Source organism: Pseudorasbora parva, chromosome 2 (assembly GCF_024679245.1).
Source record: "Pseudorasbora parva isolate DD20220531a chromosome 2, ASM2467924v1, whole genome shotgun sequence".
In the NCBI taxonomy this organism is placed as follows: Eukaryota; Metazoa; Chordata; class Actinopteri; order Cypriniformes; family Gobionidae; genus Pseudorasbora; species Pseudorasbora parva.
Genome location: NC_090173.1, coordinates 48,885,554 through 48,891,875, shown reverse-complemented (window position 1 = coordinate 48,891,875; position 6,322 = coordinate 48,885,554).

Here is a 6,322-nt window from a genome sequence, read left to right as displayed (position 1 = left end):
GCCAGAGAGAGTGACACTAATATTTGATTGTGTTTAGTACTTGCTCTCTGCTGTAAATCACTGAGACATTTTAAGTTTTGCAGATTATAATTTTTATTGTTTCGTTTTCTGTCAGAGATAACTATGAGTGAAACGTCACTTCATCATTGCGTATCAGACATTGCCACCTTGTGGAATAAAGGTGAATTGCGCCATATTTCGTCATTATAGATTCATTTATTATTGTGCAAAAATATATATACCTACAATCCTACACAGCTCGGGTCGTTAGCGACCCTATACAATTTTGACAAAAAAAACGAGTGAAAAAACAGCCATTCAATAATCATTCTATTATTTTTTTTCTTGTTATATTGTTTAAAATGGATTGATTGAGGAATACTAAGAAGGTTGATGTCTAACTTTAAAAAATGAATGAGGAGCAGGGTAGTGAATGACGTCTCGGGTCGCTAATGACTCGAGGTATGCATTTAAGAGTTAACATAGCCTAGAAATCTAGACGCACCCTAGCGGCAGCAAATCTAGTTTGCCGCGAGTGTCGTCTAGCAACTCTCAATACACTTCTGAGCTGTAAACGTCAAACTCTGGTCGGGCCAATCACATTGTGTATAGAGTCTGTGGGCGGGGCTTAACATAATGACCGCTGAGTTGCGCTTGCGTGCTTCTAGTAAACACAGAAACTGGCGAACGGCGGTCCTTCGAATCAGCTTTGACCGCGACTCTGGAAGACTTGGAGTTAAGCTTTTCACTGAGAAAAGAACAAAGAACGGCACTGAAGTCATTCTTAAGAAGGGAAGATGTGTTCTGAGTTTTGCTGACCGGATACAACGAAAGTTGAATCTATCAACAAGCTCTGTTTCACCTTCGTTGCTCTGGTTGGTGGTAGCGTTATCCTATCGCGTGCAGAGGGAGTTTGAAAGACAACCGTTTATCCCGCCCCTTGGATTGAGCCCTGTCAATGGTGAGATTCCAGACCAAACATCTTAATGTGGGTCTGGCTTGTCAGGCTACAATTAACATGCACTGTAACTGCATCTGAGCAACCATTCCATGTATACGCATGGCTACAAATACACAATTGTAGACATAAAAGACAATACATTTTAGACAAAGATGTTTTACGAGCGTTATTAACTTTTTAAAATTATATTTAAGAACCAATAGCATTTAAAATTATGTGAGTGGAAACTTAAACCAACAGTTCTCTAACACAAAACTCGTGAGTATACACAACAATAACAACATTCAAACACATTAAAACAAAAACGTCACCTATTATATTTTAACCCTTTATTACAGACCTCATTTGCAACATACCTGTCTCGCTCAAGTCCGAAGCTGTTCTAAGGAAAGCGGGACACGATTGGATAATCAGTAAATGGAAAGGATGTCACTCAAACATAAAAATCAATATAATATTTTAAAATAAAAATTAACAGTTTTCCCAGGCTCCTATAAAGGATATGAACAGCGATATCTGCAAAGAGACAAAAAATAAAATTGAATCACCTCAAATTCTTCTTTGGGGGAAGACTAAAGTTTGCTGGAATGGTCACACAACTCAAAACACTACTATGCTATTATACCTTTTCACACAAATTATGATTAAAAAGGTCCTTACACAATAAACTCAAAACATTTATACCATTGCACATAATGTAGTAAACTCAGTAGCTCAGTAGCTCACCTGGTACAGCATTGCACTAATGATGCACTAGAGTCCTCTGAAACCAATTCACAATTAAATAGCTAAAAGACTTGTAAAAGCAGACTAAAATGGCATGATATCTTCAGCAAATTTATTTCAATCTCACAAATAATCTTTTGTTAACATTATCAGTTAGGTTTAGTGCAGGTGGTATGATATTTTCACACATTAAAGCCTTCATGCATGTTGTCAAATTCAGGGTATTCTCACAAAAATGCGTATAAATAATATGAGTGTGCAATGTCGTGGAATGTATACGCCAAAACTCATTTTGCGTGCATATGAGACGCATTTTATGCCGTATTATACATGCGAACCCCCACCCCACCACCCTAAACCTACCCAAGCGCGTGTCATATATTCGCCCCACTAACCTAAACCTACCCAAGCACGTGTCATATATACGCCATAAAGTGCGTCTCATATGCACGTGAAAAACAGCGTATCATATGCACGCCAAAATGAGTTTTGGCGTATACATTCCACGACATTGCACACTCGTACTATTTATACGCATTTATGTGTGATCGGGTTGTGTCAAATTAATGCCCAGCTTGTTTTGGATTTCACTTTGAAAGTATTGCAAAACATAAATAACAGCCTCTTTACATCAAAATGTTTGGTTAAATGCACGTTTTTGTAACATATATGATACCTACAATGAAGTTTCTGTCTCACCCCCATATTTGTGCCCTAGCATTTGAGTCCTACATGCCTCACAAATCTATCATTGTCATGTGTATGTTATATGTACAAATGCTGGAGGTGTAATGATGTGTTAAGTTTCTTGCTGTGCCACTTACTGACTTTGGGTGTGTTCACACCTGATTTAGTTCCATTAAAACAAATTTTGTGTGATTAATTTGAATACGTGTGAACACTGCCATCACCTTCACCAAACCAGTGAAACGAGACAATGTAGATCTCGGTCCACTTCCAAAGGAACTATGGTGTGATTAGACTGAACTAAGAATGCAACACAGACCAAAGACATCGAAGTCACAAGATGCGACCCAGAATAGGTCAGAATGCTCAAGTATACCTGTTTGTTTCCTTTTTTTTCATAGCCATTAAGCTACATTGTTTATTACAGTTCAGAACAAGCATTAGAAATGCCCTCTCCTTGGAACAGGTCTTCATTTTTATACGTGACGGAGGAATTCCTTTTGCTGTTTTGACACCTTTACACATTTTACAAGCTCTTCACAAGTTCTCAAATGGTCAAAATACTATCATATTTAGCCTAGCACACAGCATTGTTTTGAATGTTTAGTATGTTCCATCACAAAATATAAACCACAAAAGCCTTTTTTTGTACGGTGTGTCTATTCACATCAAGTGCAAATAGGATGCCTTGATGGCAAGTGCTATTCGCACCAGCTCCACCTAACAATGCCTGACTGTGTCAAACAACATTTAAAAATGTTTGCACTTAGTTTGCACTTAGTTTGCACTTGGCTTTTGCAAATAGCCGCTGCCTTTTTTGTATCTTTAGGTTTGGTGTTAAAAATTACTGATTGCTAAACGAACTATGATTAAATGTAACATTTCCATCTTTGGTCTGGACAAAAAGAACCAAGAGAACCGAAGTGTGACTACACAGCCTTTAACTCAGGACAACTATCTCTATAGCTAACTAAAAAAAAAAGGCCAGATATAGGGCCCTATCTCACACCTGGTGCAATGTGACACCAGGCGTTTTATCACAAGTGTGTTTTACTAGTTTCAGCCCACACAGTTATAATTTTCATGCCCAGCACCACAAATGTTCACCCATGGGTGTGCTGCTCTTAAAACAGGCACATTGTGTTCAGGTGTTTTTCAGGCACATTGGTGGCTTTTTTGAGACAACTGAAAACAACTGTCCCATTGACCTGGTCTAAAGTCAATAGCGCTATATTTTTTTGTGTTATTTAAAGGGCACATTAGTAATATGCACATATAGGCGGCTGCACAGCGCACAGACAATAAGCTCAGAATGTTAAAATAGGGCCCTTAATCCCATTGTTGTGCACATCGTTTGCTCTATATAAAAACAATGCACAGAAATCTGCTTCAGATTGCAGAATGTCAGACTACTGTTATTGCTATTACATTATCTGTATATCTCCATTATATAATGTTATATTACTTATTTGTTTACCTTAATAATGTTTGTAGAACATCCAGTGAGGCATGATATTCAAAAATGCAGCTGTCAAAGTGAGCACCGTCTTGCACACGCTTATCGTGCAAAAATCTGGACGTGTAATGTGTTATCTTGCTGACATTACACCATCTAATCCACCGATGCATTATTCATGCTAGAGAATAATAATAAAATTAATATAAGAATACTCTGAGAGAGCTGTTATCTAGCATTTATTTGTGAACTAGTTCAGCTGTGTGTTTTGTAGATACAGATCGTAGCAGCAGGCTCCAAGGGACCGTCAGGGGCACAGGTTAAAGGTGCTTTGCCCTTCCCTACAGCCTCTCTAAAAATGTGTCTCATCATTTCAGAGCCTCAGATGTAACGAGACAAGCTGGAGTGACTGTGACATCCCCACTGCCTGAAGGACATGTGTCAGGGTCCTGCATGTTTCTGTCACTCATGTTCATGATGGGAGAATTCAAAGAGTCTAGAACACACCATTTATTCAAAGGCTGAGATATATGAATTACATTAATAATTGGATCATGTCACATTGTCTGCATGTAATTCTGCATTGCAGTAGCACAAAATACTAGAGAGAAACGTTCATGCTTTTAATATTTTAAATGTACTAACTTGTAGCTTGTGCCCATCATGACACTGTTATAATGTGCACAGTGCACACTGTGTTTGTGTGTGTGTGTGTGTGTGTGTGTGTGTGTGTGTGTGTGTGTGTGTGTGTGTGTGTGTGTGTGTGTGTGTGTGTGTGTGTGTGTGGCCACATCCAGGGCATGAAGCTCCTGTTCCACCAAATCTCAAATATGCTCTATTGGATTGAGATCTGGTGACTGTGGGGGCCATTTTAGTACAGTGAACTCATTGTTATGTTCAAGAAACCAATTTGAAATGATTTGAGCTTTGTGACATGGTGCATTATCCTGCTGGAAGTAGCCATCAGAGAATGGGTACATGGTGGTCATAAGGGATGGACATGCTCAGCAACAATGCACTGGTAGGCCGTGGCATTTAAACGATGCCCAATTGGTACTAAGGGGCCTAAAGTGTGCCAATAAAACATCCCCCACACCATTACACCACCACCAGCAGCCTGCACAGTGGTAACAAGGCATGATGGATCCATGTTCTCATTCTGTTTATGCCAAATTCTGATTCTACCATCTGAACTCTACCCCCTTAACAGAAATCGAGACTCATCAGACCAGGCAACATTTTTCTAGTCTTCAACTGTCCAATTTTAGTGAGCTTGTGCAAATTGTAGCCTCTTTTTCCTATTTGGAGATGAGTGGTACCCGGTGAGGTCTTCTGTTGTAGCCCATCCACCTCATGTTGCATGTTGTGACTTCACAAATGCTTTGCAGTATACCTCGGTTGTAACGAGTGGTTATTTCAGTCAAAGTTGCTCTTCTATCAGCTTGACTCAGTCGGCCCATTCTACTCTGACCTCTAGCATCAACAAGGCATTTTCACCCACAGGACTGCCGCATACTGGATGTCTTTTACCATTCTTTGTAAACCCTAGAAATGGTTGTGTGTGAAAATACCAGTAACTGAGCAGATTGTGAAATACTCAGACCGGCCAGACAATTGAAAAAATTGCTTAAATCACCTTTCTTTCCTATTCTGACATTCAGTTTGGAGTTCAGAAGATTGTCTTGGCCAGGACCACACCCCTAAATGCATTGAAACAACTGCCATGTGATTGGTTGATTAGATCATTGCATTAATGAGAAATTGAACAGGTGTTCCTAATAATCCTTTAGGTGAGTGTATATTTGCAAATGTCCCAGCTGAAAAATCCAGTATTGCTGGTCACCAGTATAAAGTATGTTTAGCATGCGGGGACCAGCATAGGATGCTTGTTGCTGGTTTCCTAGATCCCAACATGGGATGATGGTGTGCTGGTGGACCAGTATAAGGTATGTTTTGCATGATGGGACAGCTTGGGATGAGGGTGTGCTGGGGGACCATCATATATTGTCTTTTGGGTGCCAGTATCATTCAGTAGTCTACTCATAAATATACCTCAGGCAGATTCATATGTAACAGAGGTGAGATAGTAAGAGCTGTGCAGGTAAACCTCACCCCCTTGTTAGCAGGCCTGCCTCCCATGCCCTTCTAACCCACCAGTGCATCTTTGGAATTGTCCCCTCCCATCTGAAAGAACTACTCACACCTTCAACTACAGCTCGATCACTTCGTTCAACAAACTCAAACCACCTCCATCTTCCCAAGACTAAGCGCAGCACTCAGCACTGGGGAGCTTATGTCTTTTAGCTATTAAATCAGTAAATAAATAACATAATATCAGTAAAAAATACTATAAATTAGTATTTTGCCATTTTAAAATGATCTTAAATGTAGCACTTTGAGATTTGTTCAAAATGTAAATTGCAATACAAATAAAATGTAGTATTATTAATTATTATTATAATATTAATTAATTATATACAGTGCCTTGCAAA